Source organism: Dipodomys merriami, unplaced genomic scaffold, assembly GCF_024711535.1.
Source record: "Dipodomys merriami isolate MVZ:Mamm:240054 unplaced genomic scaffold, mDipMer1.0.p SCAF_16, whole genome shotgun sequence".
NCBI classification, from domain to species: Eukaryota; Metazoa; Chordata; class Mammalia; order Rodentia; family Heteromyidae; genus Dipodomys; species Dipodomys merriami.
The window spans coordinates 8,194,021-8,211,355 of NW_027202937.1; the positions used below are offsets into that span (position 1 = coordinate 8,194,021).

Below are 17,335 nucleotides of genomic sequence, written 5' to 3' on the forward strand. Positions count from 1 at the left end.
GTTCGTGGTTCAAAGCCAGCCTGGGCAGGAAAGTCCATGAGACTCTTATCTCCAATGAACCACCAGAAAACTGGAAGTGGTGCTGTGGCTCAAGTGGTAGAGCACTCGCCTTGAGCTGAAGAGCTGAGGAACAGCGCCCAGGCCCAGAGTTCAAGCTCCACAACCAGAAAAAAAAAAAAAAAGTGGCAGGAGCCCATGGAGGCTGAGGCAGGAAGATGGTGAGTTCAAGGACAGCCTGGACTAAATAGTGAGACCTTGTCCCAGGGGGAAACAAAGTTAATTAAAAAAAAGAACATTGTAGTCAATGATGTGTTTGTCTGAAAGATATGTCACAAAATAGAATAGAATCTGGCTTTGGGGTGGCTACAGTTTCTGACAGCTGAGGTTCAAGCTGTCTGGAAATCTCTGCCCAGACATGCCCAGCGTTCTTCCTCTAATGCAGCTGACCTCGGGGAGGACCGGCCTGATCTGCGGAGCACAGAGCCTGGGGGGGAGGGGGGAGGTGGCTGGGAGGAACCTGTCTCCCATCCTTGGCCCTCCTGGCTCTGAGCTGGGCCTGGATCTGGGCTGGGACCCTGCCCACCCCAGCTCCTGCCGCCCGGCCCCAGGCAAGCCCTCCTGCGGTGCCAGTCCTCTCTTGGCCTGCAGGCATTTCAAATAGGCTTGACATTGTTTGACTGCTTACTTTGCGGGGAAAACATTTTTTTTTTACATTTTTTATTGGAAAACACATTTTTAATGAAGGCTTGTGGTGAGTTATTTGACATTTTATGGTCCTGAGCTTCACAGTGAAGTAATTCTTTTGTTGTTGCTAAGGTTGGGAAGTCCATTTTTAAAATAACTTCTGGGTCCCCACTACACCACAAAAGTATTCAAGCAAATATTTATGAAGCACTTACTAACTCTTCTTTACTGTGTTGTGTTTTTTTTTTTTAATGTTTGCAGCCGTGCACATGCACACGCACTGACCATGGTCTAGGCACACGCTCCAGACAGGACATCAGCCCTGAGGGGGCAAGGGAGCCGAAGGCCAAGGGAGCCGAAGGCCCTTCTGACTTCAAGTGCGCACACATGCGCACAAGCACACACACACACACACACACAGATACACATGTAGACAGACAGACACACAGACACAGACAAGTGCATACACACGTAGGCATACATATATACATATACAGAGATGCACACACTGACATAAAAACACACACATAGAGACACACAGCCACACATACAGACATACACAGAGACATACTTATACATGCACATCCATACACACACATTCAGACACAGACACATGACACACATACTCGTCACATACCCCAGGTCCCTAGCCTGCCCCAAACAACCTGAAAATCACCCATTTTGTGTCCACAGAAACATGGGCCAAGGCCTCCCAGGACTGGGGGGGTGGGGTCCCCTGGGTGAAGTAGCTTCCGGCCTCCCTGCTCCTCAGCTAGGCATGTTAGGACTTGTTCCCAAGGACCAGAGGGCAAGTCCTGGCCGCAGCCTGCTGCCTGGGCATGCTCCCAGAAAGGAGGTATCTAAGGATGGACAGAGACTGAGCCTGGGGTGGAGGGCAGCAGGAGGGTCCCGGCAGTTCCCGCTACCTGGGCGACGGAGATGAAGAGGACTGAGGAGACAGGTGACAGGAGCTGAGGCCAGAAGGCAGCGCTGATGGTGAGTGCTCTGTGTGCAAGCTACTCAGGAAGGGAGAGGAAGTGGGGACAATGGCAGCAGTTCTGAGAAAGGCTCTGGGGACTCCACACAAGGCAAGCCGGCCTTCAGAGAAATCACCTCACAGGCGCTCCCAACAAGGGAGCCTTCACAGAAAAAGCAGAACAATCCTATTCATGACCACTTGCTTTTTATAGAAGGTGATTGGGAGCCCCCACCCTGGCCCGCGAGAGCGGGGGCTTTTCCCACCGGCGCCAGGACCAGGACTGACCAGAGGGTATCACAGAAAAATTGGTGAGGGGCTGGGAAGGTGGCTTAGTGGTAGAGTGCTTGCCTAGCATGCATGAAGCCCTGGGTTCGGTTCCTCAGTACCACATACACAGAAAAAGCTGGAAGTGGGGCTGTGGCTCAAAGTGGTAGAATGCTAGCCTTGAGCAAAAGAAGCTCAGGGATAGTACCCAGGCCCTGAGTTCAAGCCTCAGGACTGGCAAAAGAAAAAGAAAAAAAGAAAAATTGGTGACCAAATTTGCAGCCCCTCCCCCACCAAACCTCCCACCTAAAGCTGAGACGTCATCCTTAGAAGCCCATTCCTTTGGCATGAAGTTCTGATCTTCATGAAGTAAGATCACGTAAGCAAAGGGCTTAGCCTGGCACCCAGAAGTCACTGTGCCTAGGAAAAGGATTCCTCAGGACTCCACGAAATCACTTAACCTTCGTGAGTTCCTCAGTCAGGCTTCCCAGAAAATGCAGGGAAGTACAGATTTCATTTGAAGGATGGCTATTGTGGGGAGAGGGTGCATCTGTCATCCACGCACATCCGGGTATAAAGGAAACAGTGTGGCAGAAAGAAGAATGGCGCTGAAAGGGACCAGAGGCCTTACAGATGTCTCAGCTTATGTGGAGCTGGACAGGGAGCTCAGGCATGGATGGATCTAGATGACTGACAGAGGACCACTTCATAGTCAGTCATCTGATGTGGCTTCCCCTACTGCAGGGGGAATGGGCCCTTAGGCAGAGAGTGCCTTTACCCAAGGTTGAGTCCCAAAGAAGAACTCCACTACATACATCACCAGAAGGACTTAGCTATGAGCACCAGCAGCAGAGGAACTCAGCTGTAAGCATCACTATCAGGACTCAGCTGTAAGCACTACCAGCCAGTTGCTCCTCACACACACCCCTATGCCCCAACTTCTACAGAGAACAAATGGCTGGGACTGGAGAGGGAGTCTGTAGCCAAACCTGAGCCTGATGACCAGCAATTTCAGCTCGGGCTGGGAGAAATCATCCAAAGCGGCCGGCAGCATCTAGGCCACCATGTGGAGACCATCTTGGAAGCTGATCTGGTACAATCAAATTTCCCTGGCTAATGCCGCATGGAGAGCAGATAAGTCCCCACAATATAAAACTGAGAGCAAATGAATGGTTTTGATTACAGCTGAGCTGTTTGTTTCCTTTTTTCTTTCGGTACTGGGGCTAGAACCCATGCCACTATGATTTCTGTTTTTGCTTGCCAGTACTGGGGCCTGAACTCACCCTTGAGCTTTTTCTGCTCAAGGCTGATGCTCTACCATTTGAGCCACGCCTCTACTTGAAGATTTTTACTAGTTAATTGGAGATAAGAGTCTCTTGTATTTGTCTTCCCAGGCTGGCTTCGAACTGCTTTCCTCTGATCTCAGCCTCCTGAGTAGCTAGGATTACAGGCATGAGCCACTGGCACCTGGTGCCACTGTGTATTTTGATATGGTTTGTTAGGCACCAACATGTGATTACAAGTTCATGCAGCCATTTCTGGGTACCGGTTACACCGTCTATGCATGGACATCTGGGTGACGGCCATGTTTCCAGTGACCCTGTAGGGTGTTGTTATGCGTACTGGACCCCGTGTTTCTGGGGTTCTCCTGGAATCTATAGCCAGAGGAAGACTTTGGGTTTGATCCTGCTAGCTGTGTGTTTCTTTCGTAATTATCAAGCCTTGAACACATTATGGGGGTTGTCTTTTTGCAGAAGAGCCACAAGCAACCCAAAGGTTGCAGATACCATCATACCTGAAAATAGTCCTAAGAGCTGGCCTTGAAAGTTTCCCAGGACAGCCAATCCCAATCACACATACCTGCAATCCTAGCTACCCAGAAGGCTGAAATCTAAAGATTGCAATTTGAAGTCAGCCTTAGCAAGAAAGTCCGTGAGACTTTTCTCTCCAATTTTGAGCACAAAAGTTCAGACACAGTGTTCAGGCCCGAGTTCAAGGCCCAGGACATACTCTCTCTCTCTCTCTCTCTCTCTCTCTCTCTCTCTCTCTCTCTCTCTCTCTCTCTCTCTCTCTCTCTCTCTCTCTCTCACACACACACACACACACACACACACACACACACACACACACACACACACACACACACACACACACACACACACACACACACCTCTCAAGAGGCTTCTCCCCACAGGCTCCCCAGCTAGACCAGCCTTCTGATGACCCCCAAAGTGGTGGAGGGATTACACACATCATGCCTAGGGCCTGGAGATCTCTGCCTTCAGTGAGAGGTTCAGAAAGGGCCTAAAGATGAGCTCCTCTGCTCACACCTGGAATCACCCCATCCCTGCCCTCCCTCCCGATGCACCGGGGCTGAGATGGGCATGCATCTGCAGTGGCGCTTGCTAGCCATGCAGAACAGCAGGGAGCAAGGCAGATTCGACCACTTCCTGTCCACCATCTTTTTTTTTTTAATTGGTCATAGGGCTTGAACTCTAGGCCTGGGTGCTGTCCCTCAGCTCTTCAGCTCAAGGTGAGCCCTCTACCACTTGAGCCACAGTGCCACTTCCAGTTTTGTGAGTGGTTAGTTGGAGATAAGAGTCTCACGGACCTTCCTGCCCTGGCTGGCTTTGAACTGTGATCCTCAGATCTCAGCCTCCTGAGTAGCTAGAATTACAGGCGTGAGCCCCCAGCACCCGGCCCTGTTCCCCATCTTTTTTTTTTTTTTTTTTTTTTGGTCGGTCGTGGGGATTGAACTCTGGGCCTGGACGCTGTCCCTCAGCTCTTCAGCTCAAGGCGAGCGCTCTACCACTTGAGCTACAGCGCCACTTCCGGTTTTCTGGTGGTTTATTGGAGATAGGAGTCTCACGGTCTCTCCTGCCCGGGCTGGCTTTGAACCGCGATCCTCAGATCTCAGCCTCCTGAGTAGCTAGGATTACAGGCGTGAGCCACCGGCGCCCGGCTCTGTTCCCCATCTTTAACCAGATCTCTTCCTGCTAAGTCTGCAGTTACCACTGTACATTGCACTTAGGGCTCTGTGCCTACAAAATGAATCCTTTGGGCTGGGTGCTGGTTGCTCAGCCTGTAACCCTAGCTACTCAGGAGGCTGAGGTATGAGGATCATGGTTGGAACCCAGCCTAGACAGGAAAAATCTGTGAAACTTTAATCTCCAATTTGACCAGCAAAAACCTGGAAGTGAAGGCGTGGCTTTAAGGCTAGAGCAGAGCCTTGAATGATAAAGCTAAGGGACCAGCTAATCCCAATATTGGCATCAAAAATAATAATAAATGCATACAGTCCTGGCATCTATGACCTCCAGGCTCCTTTAGAGACAGCGAATAGTGAGGTAGACCCAGGTCCTTCTCAGTTCCCAAAGCGGAAACTGGACACAAAGAACAGTGTGGGCCCCACCCCCACCCCCCCCAGTCCCGCAGCAGGGCCCAACTTCCTCCTCTGAACACAGCTTGATTTTTTTTTTTTTTTAACTAACTAGTCAACATCAAAGCCTGGGAGTCACTGGCCGGCACGCAGAAAAATCCCTTGCTCAGCAAATCCATCTGAAAGTCCCCTGGGGCCCTGGAGCAGGCTGACTAAGAAAAGACCTTTCATTACCAAAGGTGCAGCCCCAGCCCGAGGGCTGCTGGGTGGGGGTGGCGTGGGGATGGGGCTCAGCCTCCATCTGAGGGAGGGGAGCAGGACTCCCCCAGCTGTGCTGAGACGGAGGGGAAAAGCCAATTCTTTCTGAATTTCCACAGGCCAGAAACAAACCATCTTCTCTCCAGCCCAGCGATTCTCAATGTGAGGAAGGGGAGGAACCTCTTTGATTAACCCCCCCACACACACACTCAGAGATGCTACGAGAAGACACAAGCAGTGAAGCTGTCCGCTGCCTGGAGTAGCAGGTCTCACCCACCTCCTTTGTCCCCTAAGCCCCGTTCTGGTGCACAGCGCCTCCTGATGTTGTGTGAGTATACAGCCTGTTTGCCTTGGGGCATGAGGTCAGCCTATTCCTCATAATACAGCTTTCAATAGTTAACACAATTCATTTATTGTATTTTATTTATTTTTGTGCCATTCCTGGGCCTGGGTGCTGTTCCTGAGCTATTCTGGCTTTTTTGGTGGTTAATTGGAGACAAATGTCTCATAGACTTTTCTGCCTGGGCTAGCTTCGAACCTCCATCCTCAGATCTCAGCCTCCTGAGGAGCAAGGATTACAGGGGTGACAGATAATACCTTTAATTTTTTTGGGGGGGAGGAGTATTGTGAGGCATGAACTCTGGGTCTGGGCACTGTCCCTGCGCTCTTTTACTAAAGGCTACCACTTCGAGCCACAGTGCCACTTCTGGGTTTCTGGTGGTTAATTGGAGATAAGAGTCTCACAGACTTTCCTGCCCAGAATTGGCTTTGAACTTCCATCCTCAGATCTCAACCTCGAGTGGCTGGGATTACAGGTATGAGCCTCCAGCACCCAGCTAATACCATTTTAGATCATAACAACAACAACAAAAATGTGGCTTAGTGGTAGAGTGCTTGCCTAACATGCATAAAGCCCTGGGTTCGATTCCTCAGTACTACATACACAGAAAAAGCCAGAAGTGGCACTGTGGCTCAAATGGTAGAGTGCTCGCCTTGAGCCAAAGAAGCTCAGGGACAGAGCCCAGGACCTGCGAAACAAAACAAGAAAACAATCCAGCATTCCAACCCTCCCAGAACCTACCAAATGATAATTGGGAGTGGGGGGCTTCACACCCAGCCCTGTGTCACAGGTGATATGAAAAAAAGTCTGTTTCTTTGCAGACACCCACCAACATCCTCAAGTTCTGGGGGTCAGCTTGAGTCTCCAGGAGCTCTGGCAGCCCCCACCTCCTGGGGAAGGGAGTGAGGGGCACGGCACAGGGGTGAGGGAGGAGAGTGGGGAGCCTGATGTCCCGGGAGCAGGATGGAGGGGCCCTCCCTGCACCCTGGCCTTCGCCCGGTAGTCCCAGCATCTCCAGCCGAGGCCGGCGGCCTTGCCCGGGCTTGCCTGTCATTGCATCATCATCGCTGTCCCCACCCGGAGCCTGAGGAGTGAGCCGCCCACTCACCACTGGAAAAAACAGCTAATTAGATCACGGAGACCCCGAGCCAAAGCATTCGGGCGTTTTCAGCTGGTCCAGCCTGTTTCCACCTGGCTTTGCGTGAATGTTTCAGACTTTTAAAAAACTAATAATAATAACAACTCCTAACCAGGAAAAACAATTTTTTTTTTTGCTTGGGGGTATGGGGTGCTGTGGAAGTATGAGTTCTGTTTCCCGGACCCTACTGTTCCAGGGGTTACCTCCCCAGCCCTCTTTCCTGAGAAACCCCAAACCAAGACATTTGATACCCCTCCCCCTGTTCCCTCTTCCCTCCCCCCCCCCCCCCCAGCCACATTAGACAGGCCACTCCGAAGACAGGCTATGCTGGAGGCTGCAGATACGGAAGACAAATATTGCTTTTGAGATCATCGATAACAGCCATTTGTTTTATCCAAAAAATAAATAAATAAATGCGTCTCTAAAATTCCATTTGTAGTATAGTCCAAAGTGCAGAGAAGTTTGTTTTGCATAATTTCCTGTATTTATTTTCTGAAGAGATAATTCTCTCACATGGCTCACTGTCTCAAAACAAGAAGGAGGTTAGTTGGGCACCAGCGCTTATGCTTGTAATCCTAGCTACTCAGGAGGCTGAGATCTGAGGATCAGGGTTTGAAGCCAGCCCTGACAGGAAAGTCCTTGTGACACATCACCAATAAACAACTCAGAAAAAGCCGAGTGGTGCTGTGGCTCAAGTAGTAGAGCACTAGCCCCGAGCAAAACAAGCTCAGAGACAGTGCCCAGGCCAAGGACCAAGAGAGAGAGAGAGAGAGAGAAGGAGGGAGGGAGGGAGAGAGAGGAGAGAGAGAGCTTGATTTATTTTAAGAATAGCCTTGTGGTTGTGGGATTGGCAAGTCCATAATTTGCCAGACAACCTGGCAGGCTGGAACTTTCAGCAGGAATAAATGTCTGCAGAAGATCTAGAGACACAATTCCTTCCTCTTCAGGAGACCTTGTCCCCCCTTGCCCCTTTTAAGGTTGTCAGCTGATTAGATGAGGCTCAATCACATGATAGAACTAATCAAAGTTTAGTGATTTAGCTGGGCGCCAGTGGCTCATGCCTATAATCCTAGCTACTCAAGAGGCTGAGCTCTGGAGGATCATAGTTAGAAGCTAGCTTGGACAAGAAAGTCTATGAGATTCTTATCTCCAATTAACCAGCAAAAAGCCAAAAGTGGAACTGTGACTCAAGTAGCAGAGTCCGAGCCTTAAGTAGAAAAAGTTAAGGAACAATGACCCTGAGTTCAAGCCCCAGGACCAGCACAAAAATAAATAAGTTTCATAATGCCTTCCAACTCTGTGTGCCAAGGCATTGCTCCACCGCAGCCCACTGACCTTCCTCAAGAACAAAGCAAAGGCAGGGCATGTGCATTCATTCACTCTTTGCAGAGCTAACGAACCCAAATAATGATGGAGGCAGCGGCTGCAGAAGAGGCTTAAAATACTGTGAACAGTGGGAGGTGCTTCTTTTTCTTTCTTTCTTTCTTTCTTTCTTTCTTTCTTTCTTTCTTTCTTTCTTTCTTTCTTTCTTCCTTCCTTCCTTCCTTTCTTTCTTTTTTTCTTTTTCAGTACTGAAGCTTTGAACCCAGGGTCTTGTGTTCACTGTGTCTGATACCAGATACCATGGAGCCACACCTCCAGCCCTGGTTTTCACTTGTTATTTTTAGAATAGGGTCTCTCTTCCTCCTGAGTTAGTGCATGAGCTGTAATCCACCTATTTTAGGCTTCCCATAATTGCTAGGATCATAGACACACCCAGCTAGCCCAGCTTCTGTTTTCATCCAGACAAGAGTCTCAAAGAGGTGCCTGGATGGTGGCTCAGCGGTAGAGTGCTTGCCTCCCATGCATGAGGCCCTGGGTTCAATTCCTCAGCACCGCATAAACAGAAAAGGCCAGAAGTGGCACTTGAGCTGAAGAGCTTGGGGACAGTACCCAGGCAAGAGTCTCAAAGAATTTTGGTGCTAGGCTGGCCTAGCCTGGCACCTAAATCTCTCTAATCTCAGCCTCTGCCATAGCTTGGGATGAGAGCCATGCGGTGCTGTGACCAGCAGTGGGTTGGGAATGGAGCACTCAACCTTTTCTACCTGGGCTGGCCTTAAACTGCAATCCTCCCCCAAGTACTCAGTCTCCGAAGTAATATCTGCATGAGCCACCAGTGCCGGGCATGTAAGCGGTGCTTCAAAACTGCTTTTGCTGAAAAAGCTTTGGCTCCTTCCTTGGGCCCACGAATGAACTAAAAGCAGGAGAAATGCTTGGCATCCCAGCCTCTACTTTGTATCTCTATTATCTGTTCACAGCCATTCTCTCCGTTAGTCACTTGGTAGCCATCTTGGAATCCAGGAAGGACCAATCAGGAGATAGGAGCACATGCCAGGCATCAGTGACTCCTTTTGTGTGGGTTTTTGTTTTGTTTTGGTTTGGTTTGGGGTTTTGTGTGTGTGTGTGTGTGTGTGTGTGTGTGTGTGTGTGTTTCTTTTTTTGGCCGTGGGACTTGAAATCAGGACCTGAGCGCTGTCCCTGAGTCCTTTTTGCTCAAGGCTAGTGCCCTACCACTTTGAACTACAGCACCACTTCCAGTTTTCTGGTGGTTAATTAATTGGAGATAAGAGTCTCAAGGACTTTCCTGGCCAGGCTGGTTTGGAGCTGGGATCACAACCTCCTGAGTAGTTAGGATTACAGGTGTGAGCCACCAGCACATGGTGGGGGGCCTTTGTTTTAAAACTTAAAGGAACAGGACAGTGTAGACTGGAAGACAGGGGAGAAGAGAAGAGAGGAGGGGAAGAAGAAAAGAAGGAGAGAGGAGGAGGAAAGAGGAGAGGAGGAGGTGGAGGGAAGGAGGGGGAGAGAGAGAGAGAGAGAGAGATTAGGGCCATCCTGGAGCCTCCTACATCATACCCTCCCCCCATGACCCTCCCCAGTTTATCCTGCTGCTCTTCACTCCCATTTTGTTTTCTCCAACAGTAATGATAATAAGAATAAGAATTAGTGTTAACTAACGAGTCCTGAGCACTTTGTCTATGTCAGGTTCTTTTCTAAGCATTTCAACCCACAGTTACTTGGGTAAACCATAGTTATTTCCCCCTTAATCATCTCATGAAAAAGGCACGATAGCTTTCATCCCCATTTTACAGATTAGAAAAGTGAGGTAGAGACAGAGATGAAATTAATTCCCAAGGCTGAGCAAAGATTTGAACCCAGACAGGCTGGCTCCAGAGGCCAAGCCCTTAACCACTAATAACCATAGCAGCTGATACTCAGGTTCCTTTGCCTTGTGCCAGTGACGTTTGGCAGTGTCCTCATAGATCAGCTCCACCAGTCCATGCAGGTGCCATTGTCACCCTGTTCCACAAATGACTCAACCTAGAATCAGAGAGATCAAGTCACTTGCTCTGGTCACACAGCTTCAGGAAGCAGACTTGAATCCAATCAGTCTGCTGGGTTCCAGAGTTCCTGATCTTTGCACCTAGGCACAGTCCTGCACCATAACTCAAGGATAACCAGAGTGGCCGGGGTGGCCCCCACCTCTTTGCATTCTTTGTGGCCCCAACACCACTGAATTTAATAAGGACTCAATAAATGGCCGATGAGTCACCTTCTGAAATGTTTTTGTGATATTTATAGAAATCGGATTCCAGAAGAGGCAGGGATGTAGCTCCGTGACAGACACTGAAGTGCGAAAGACCCTGGATTCCATCCTCGGCTCTGGAAAACAAAATCTCAATCCCAGATTCACTGCGGGAAGTCTGGAGATAGAAACAAAAAGAACTGCTGGGGACTGTGCACTGGGCAGGGAGAACAGCAGCAGAGTTTGGGTATGTTTCCAATCAGTGTTACAAAACCAGATTCCCACTCTGAGTCCTGTTTCCCTAACCTTTCTTCCCCCTTATCAACAGATCACATTTTCACATGGCTTTAGGTTTTCTTCTACAATTTCTATGCAGAAACGCTCAGATTGCCTACAAACCAGCATCCTCCCAAACCGACCCCCTCTCCACATCCCTAAACTGTCCACCCTCTGCTTCCTTTTATTTATGTATGTATGTATTTATTTATTTATTCATTCATTTTGGTGCCAGTCCTGAGGCTTGAACACAGAGCCTAGACATTATTCCTGAACTTTTTTTTTTTTTTTCCAGTTAAGGCTACTGCTCTGTCACTTGACCCACAGCTTCACTTCTGACCTTTGGCTTCTTTTTTTTTTTTTTTAAAGATTTCCTGAAGTCCAATGAAGAGTCAGAAGTGACTAGAAGTGACTTTTATTTATTTATTTATTTATTTATTTATTTGTTTATTTTTTGGGTCCGGTTGTAGGGCTTAAAGTCCAGTGAAGAGTCAGAAGTGACTAGAAGTGACTTTTATTTATTTATTTTTTTATTTATTTGTTTATTTTTTGGGTCCGGTTGTAGGGCTTAAAGTCCAGTGAAGAGTCAGAAGTGACTAGAAGTGACTTTTATTTATTTTTTAGGTCCGGTTGTAGGGCTTAAACTCTGGGCCTGGGTGCTATCCCTCAGCATTTCAGCTCAAGGATAGCACTCTACCACTTGAGCCACAGCCCCACCTCCAGCTTTTTTCTGCTTATGTGGTACTGAGGAATCGAACCCAGGGCCTCATGCATGCTAGGCAAGCACTCTACCACTGAGCCAACTTCCCAGCCCCTGACCTTTTGCTTCTTAATTAGGAAAAGAGTCTCACAGACTTTTCTGCTTGGGCTGACTTTGAACCATGATCCTCTGGTCTCGGCCTCCTGATTAGCTAGCAGTGAACTACCAGCACCTGTTCCCCCCTTCCACCCCCTCTTTCCACCTTCTTCTATTTTAGGGCATTTCTGGGGAGTTCCCATCATTCCCTCTAACCTTCCTTCCTAAACCCTGGGTCTCTACCACTGTGTCCGGTCCTGCTAAGGGTATGTTTGTCTGTCTTATCCTTCTCAACCCCCAACCCTCACCCTGTAACTGCCCCAGCTGTCTCCCTGTCTTCAGGTCACTCTGTGCCCTTCCTACCCCCCCTCCATCACCCACGATCAAATCTCCGCCATCCCACGCCCTATTCCCACAGGCCTCCATAGAGACAATCCAATCCCCTCAGCCAGCTGGCACTAGACAAGAATCTGTTGCAACCCACGGAAGACAATGGCAGGGAAGGATGGAGCGCTCGTCCCTCCCAGAGACACACAGGTGCATTTGGAGCAAGAGCCTTTGAAGCACCATGCCCTCACCTAAAAGAAAACTCTCTTGGTATAATTTCAGGCTGCCCCAGCAAGGCCTGCGAGAGCTATTTTGGTACAGAGAGCTCTTTTGATGTGAGTTAAGCTCCACAGAGGAGGCGGATGCCTGCTCCGCCCTGAGGGTGGGGCAGCCTGGGCGCCTCGGCCCATTAGGACGGAATGAGAGGCTTTTGAAGGTAGTGGCTCAAGGCAGGTGGTTTCTTGATTCCAGCCACAGTGTCTCAGGCAGGATGGGGGAGGAGTGGGCGTGGGGGACAGGCCGACAGCCTGGCAGAGGGGGAGGTCTGGATCTCGCAGCCGCAGCCCTGAGGGAGAGGCTACTCCTTCCAGACCTGCTCTGCCTGATCCCGGCTTCTTTGACACCGCTGGCCTAGCAAGCATCTCAGGTGAACTAAAGGGCTTTGCCAAGAATAAAACCCCGAAGCCAGAGTCCTCAGGTCTCTCTATCTTTTTTCTGGAAAGTATTGACAGATCTTCACTAGTTGTTGTTGTTGTACTTGTTATTGTTTTCCCACCATGCCACTTGCAGTTTTCTGGCTGTTAAGGATTTGAATCTCATGGCTTTTCCTGCCAGGGCTGGCTTTGAATCCAGATCCTCAGATCTCAGCCTCCTGAGTAGCTGGGATTACAGCCATGAACCCCCTGGCACCCTGTTCTTTGCTGTTTTTCTAAGGCACTTTGACCTAAGACAGTCAGGATCTCCGGGAGAACTCTGACTAGGTTTGTCTTAGTTCTGGGCCATGTGGTGGACACACACACACACACACACCAGCAGCTCAGGTTTTATCACTAGTGTTTATCAGGATCCAAGCATGACTCATTTGAGCAATGTGTAGAGTGACTAATTGTCCTGGGTTATGGGGGACTGAGGGGTTTTCTGGGGACCAGGGCCTTCCATACTGAGGGCTATGAGAAAGGGATCTATGCTTGCCAGCCATGTGCTCATTTAGCTAGTGCAGCTTGTAGCGCACACCTGTAATCCCAGTGGCTCTGGGGGCTGAGACCAGCCCAGGTAGAAAACACACACACACACACACACACACACACACACACACACACACACACACACACAGTGAGGATAAGCTGGGTGCAGTGGCTCCCACCTGTCATCCCAGCTCCTCAGGAGGCTGAGATCTGAGGATCGCAGTTCAAGGCCAGCCCAGACAGGAAAGGCTGTGAGACTCTGCCCTCCCTTGAGTCACCAGAAAACTGTGCTGTGGTTCAAGGGGTAGAGCGCCAGCCTTGAGTGAAAGAGCTCAGGGACAGCGCCCAGGCCCAGAGTTTGAATCCCAGGGGCACACAGAGATGTTGGGTCGTTCTAGGTGAAATCAGGCGTGGTTGAGGTGTGGGTGTGGGTGTGCTTGGTGGGATGTACGCATGTTGCGTGTGTTAAGGTGGAGGTCTGTGGCGTGGGTCCCCCGCACATGGGAGGACCTGATGAGTGAGTGCCATTTGCAAGATGTGCCCACACACGTGTGATTGTCCAGTGTGTTGGACTCGGTGTGGCGTGAGTAATGGTTTTCATGGGTTTCTTCAGCAGAGGCGCTGTGTGTGCCCGCGTTGTTTGGTGTCGTGTGGGATGCCCGTTTGTGCGTGTTGTGTGTGACTGGCGTGACCGCTCTGGCCGAACGCACGAAGCGGTGAGCCTGCGAGTCGTGTTCACTGTGTTGAGGTGTGTCCATGGCGCTGTCCGGCCACGGGGGCTCACGGGGTGGGGTGGGGCTGCGTTTCGGTTGTGAGTTCTGGGTGTGGAGCTGAGACATCATTTGCACTCACAGCCTCTGCGCTCTGCGCGTGCTCTGTGTGCAGCCGTGTGTGCTTGTGATTGGGGGCCGCAGGTCATTGATGTGCCCAACACCGGGCACGTTAGTGCCAGGGCTTGGGCTGGGGATGTGAAGTCCTTGTGTGGTGTGTGACACACGAGGTGTGGGAAGTGGGGGCGAGGCAGGACGGGGAGGGGGGAGCACCCTGGGACCCGGAAGGAGTGGGGCTGCCCGGACCAAGCTGCTGCAGGGGAATCTGATTTGGTTAGCCACGCCCATAGAAGGGCGGGGTAACCCGAGGCGCAGACCACGCCCACCGTGGAGGGGGTCTGATTTGGTTGGCCACGCCCACAACCGGACAGTGTGATCTAGGAAGAGGGCCACGCCCAGCACGGGGGCGGCAACCTGGCCACGCCCACGGCTGGTAGAAGAAGGTGGCAGTGGCGCCTGCGGGCGCTGGGCTGGCCGGTGCCTGGCTGACTGCGGTCCCCCGCTGGCCACACGGCCTCCTGGCCTGCTGGGTCATCAGGGCGTTAGTTAAGGTTGCCTCTGGAATAGTGGCTTGTGGTGGACACTATCCTCCCCCTCCTCCCCTCCCTCCCCCAGCCAACCGTGTGTCCTCGGTCAGAGGTCACTGTCGCCTCGCACCCAGGCCCCGCACCCGCCACCCCCCTCCCAGCGAGTGACCCCAAAACCTGTCAAAAGGCCCTGCCAGAGTCCCAAAAGGCATGCATCTCTTTAAATTCCAGAGTGTCATAGTTCAGCCTTGCTTCTAGAGGGATCCGCAGCCTCAGCCTCTTTCCCTGCCTTCTCCTTCTGCCTTTTCTCTCTGCACTCGAACGTATTTAATCCTTTAAATGGAGTCAAACCACTTGCGTTGTTGTTTCTTTAAACCCTACTGGGCGTTTACACTGCCACTTGAGCCAAACCTCCAGCCCTTTTCGCTCTATTTTCTAGGCAGGGTCTTGCTTTTTGCCTTTGCCAAATTGGTTATACTTCCTACTGTAGCTGGAATGGAAGGCACAACACCACACCCATATTTTTCTGTTGAGATAGGGTCTCCTGAACTTTTTTTGCTCAGGCTAATCTGGAATTGAGCTTCTCCCAATATCCGAGTAAACTAGGATTACAAGTGTGAGCCACCAGGACCCAGTCTTTCTGAGGCTCGTAACTATATGACATGGCTCGTGTTGAGCTGATAGGTTAGACTGCAGTAATGATCCACACATCTCCATGTCTTACAATAATATTGTTCTCACTCCGGTTAGATGTTGGCTGTTTGTCAGATGGGTTCTGTGGTGGGACCAGGCTGAGAGAGAAAAAAACAATTCTAGTACCCTATGGTGAATCTTGAGTCAATAATGTACTGTTACCTGCACACATTATAACAATGCATACATTATTCCATGTCCAGTTTCATTGGTCAATACATGTCACATGGTTAAGGGCTGAGAAATAGACTCCCTCTCCTCCTGGGCACTGCAAGTCACATGGAAACCTGATGAGTAGTAAATAATGAGGAACTGGTTCAGGTCAGGCTCCCCAGAAGCAGACCCTGAGTCAAGGATTGGTAGACATGTGATTTATTGAAGAAATGTTCCTAGGAATCCAGAAGAGGAGTCAGGGACCAGAAGATCCAAGTAAGGTTATAATTTCAGGCAAAGTCCGGAGCTCAGCCCGCCTGCAGTGTAAATTATACCTTAGGGTTCATCCCAACTCCAGACAAGGAAGCTGGGATTTCCTATTCCCACAGGCTGTCAATCATTGCTTAAGTACTGCTCCCAGGGGACTTGAGCAACCACAGGCACTGAGTGACTTTCCGAGCCCAGGTGAAGCAGCTTCGAGCCACCCTGGCGCTGTCCTTCAGAAAGCGTCCAAGTATATGGCTCTCAGAAACAAAGCCACCTGGAAAGCCCAAGAGGGCACAGGACCTGGAAAGGCAGTGTGGGAAGATCCCCGCAGAGACGCACAGCGCCTCTTCTTACACCATTATTTCAGCATCAAGGATATGGCGTCATTTCTCCTGTGGTTACGGCACGTCTTTGATGCCAGGCAGAGGCAGTGAGACAATGAGCAACGGAGAGGTCATTGCAGGTTCTTCCGTAACCCAGGTAGCCTTTGCTGAGTGTATTAGGTGTCTCACACCGGCATCTTTCCAGGATAAAGAATAATCCCTGAGCTGGGCGCTGGTGGCTCACACCTGTAATCCTAGCTACTCAGGAGGCTGAGATCTGAGGATCATGGGTCAAAGCCAGCCCAGGCAGGAAACTCTGTGAGACTCTTATCTCCAATAAAGCACGAGAAAACTGGAAGTGGCGCTGTGGCTTAAGCGGTAGAGCGCTCACCAGGAGCTGAAGAGCTGAGAGATAGTGCCAAGCCCAGAGTTCAAGCCCCATGAACACAAAGAGAGAGAGAGAGAGAGAGAGAGAGAGAGAGAGAGAGAGAGAGAATGATCCGTGAAATCCTGCAGTGCAGTTCTAGACCCCATGTACCCAGTGCAGAGCCCACAGGTTGACAGCACGATCTTTAGTATGCCTGCCTGCTAAGACCGCAGCTGCTAGCTTGAGGTCTCCCGTCCATCACATCTAGGAGTTCTCATGGCCCCTCAGGTTTCACAATCTGCTGAGGCACCCTACAGAATTTAGGAAAAGTCGAACCTACAAGTGCAATTTATCATAAAGGCTGTAAATTAGGACCAGGCCGATGTCTGGACTCAGGCTGAAGCAGGAAGGATCACATACATGAAGCTTCCGTGTCTTCTCCCAGTGGAATCTGTACATGTCCCCAATCTAGACACACGTGTCTTCATTCATCTCCTCCATTGGTCTCCCCCTCCTCCTGATACCAGCCGCCTAGTGTGTATTTGTTGTACAAGGAGTTTCACCAGGGTATTCCACACACACATGTATCATATTTTAATCAGAATAGCCCTGTCTATTGCTCTTTCCCCATCACCAACTACTGTTAACCAACTTTCAGTGAGGTTTCTTATGCCATCTTTGTACATAGACATAATGTTTTTTTATATTATGCACTCTCCATCATTCTCCAAAGGGGAAAATCTTAATATGGGCAAGGAAATGAGACAGAGGACTCCAGAGGAACTAGGAAGAGTAACAGCAGCCAGGTATCATGTGGCTCATGCCTGTCACCCTAGCTACTCAGAAGGCTGAGATCTGAGGATCGCAGTTTAAAGCCAGCCCAGGCAGAAAAGTCTGTGAGACTCTTCTCTCCAATTAACTACCAAAAGACCGGCAGTGGTGCTGAGGTTCAAAGTGGTAGAGTGCTAGCCTTAAATACAAAAGC

General features: G+C 50.2%; 1 long non-coding RNA gene across 1 annotated transcript; it reads left to right on the forward strand.

Annotated features, from left to right (window-relative positions):
* The first annotated feature begins 1,495 nt into the window (after positions 1 to 1,495).
* LOC138827757 (uncharacterized) lies at positions 1,496 to 12,676 on the forward strand. Its single transcript, XR_011372177.1, has 4 exons — positions 1,496 to 1,680; positions 5,684 to 5,892; positions 10,664 to 10,854; positions 12,098 to 12,676. It is a non-coding gene; the product is annotated as an uncharacterized lncRNA (long non-coding RNA).
* The last annotated feature ends 4,659 nt before the right edge of the window (positions 12,677 to 17,335 follow it).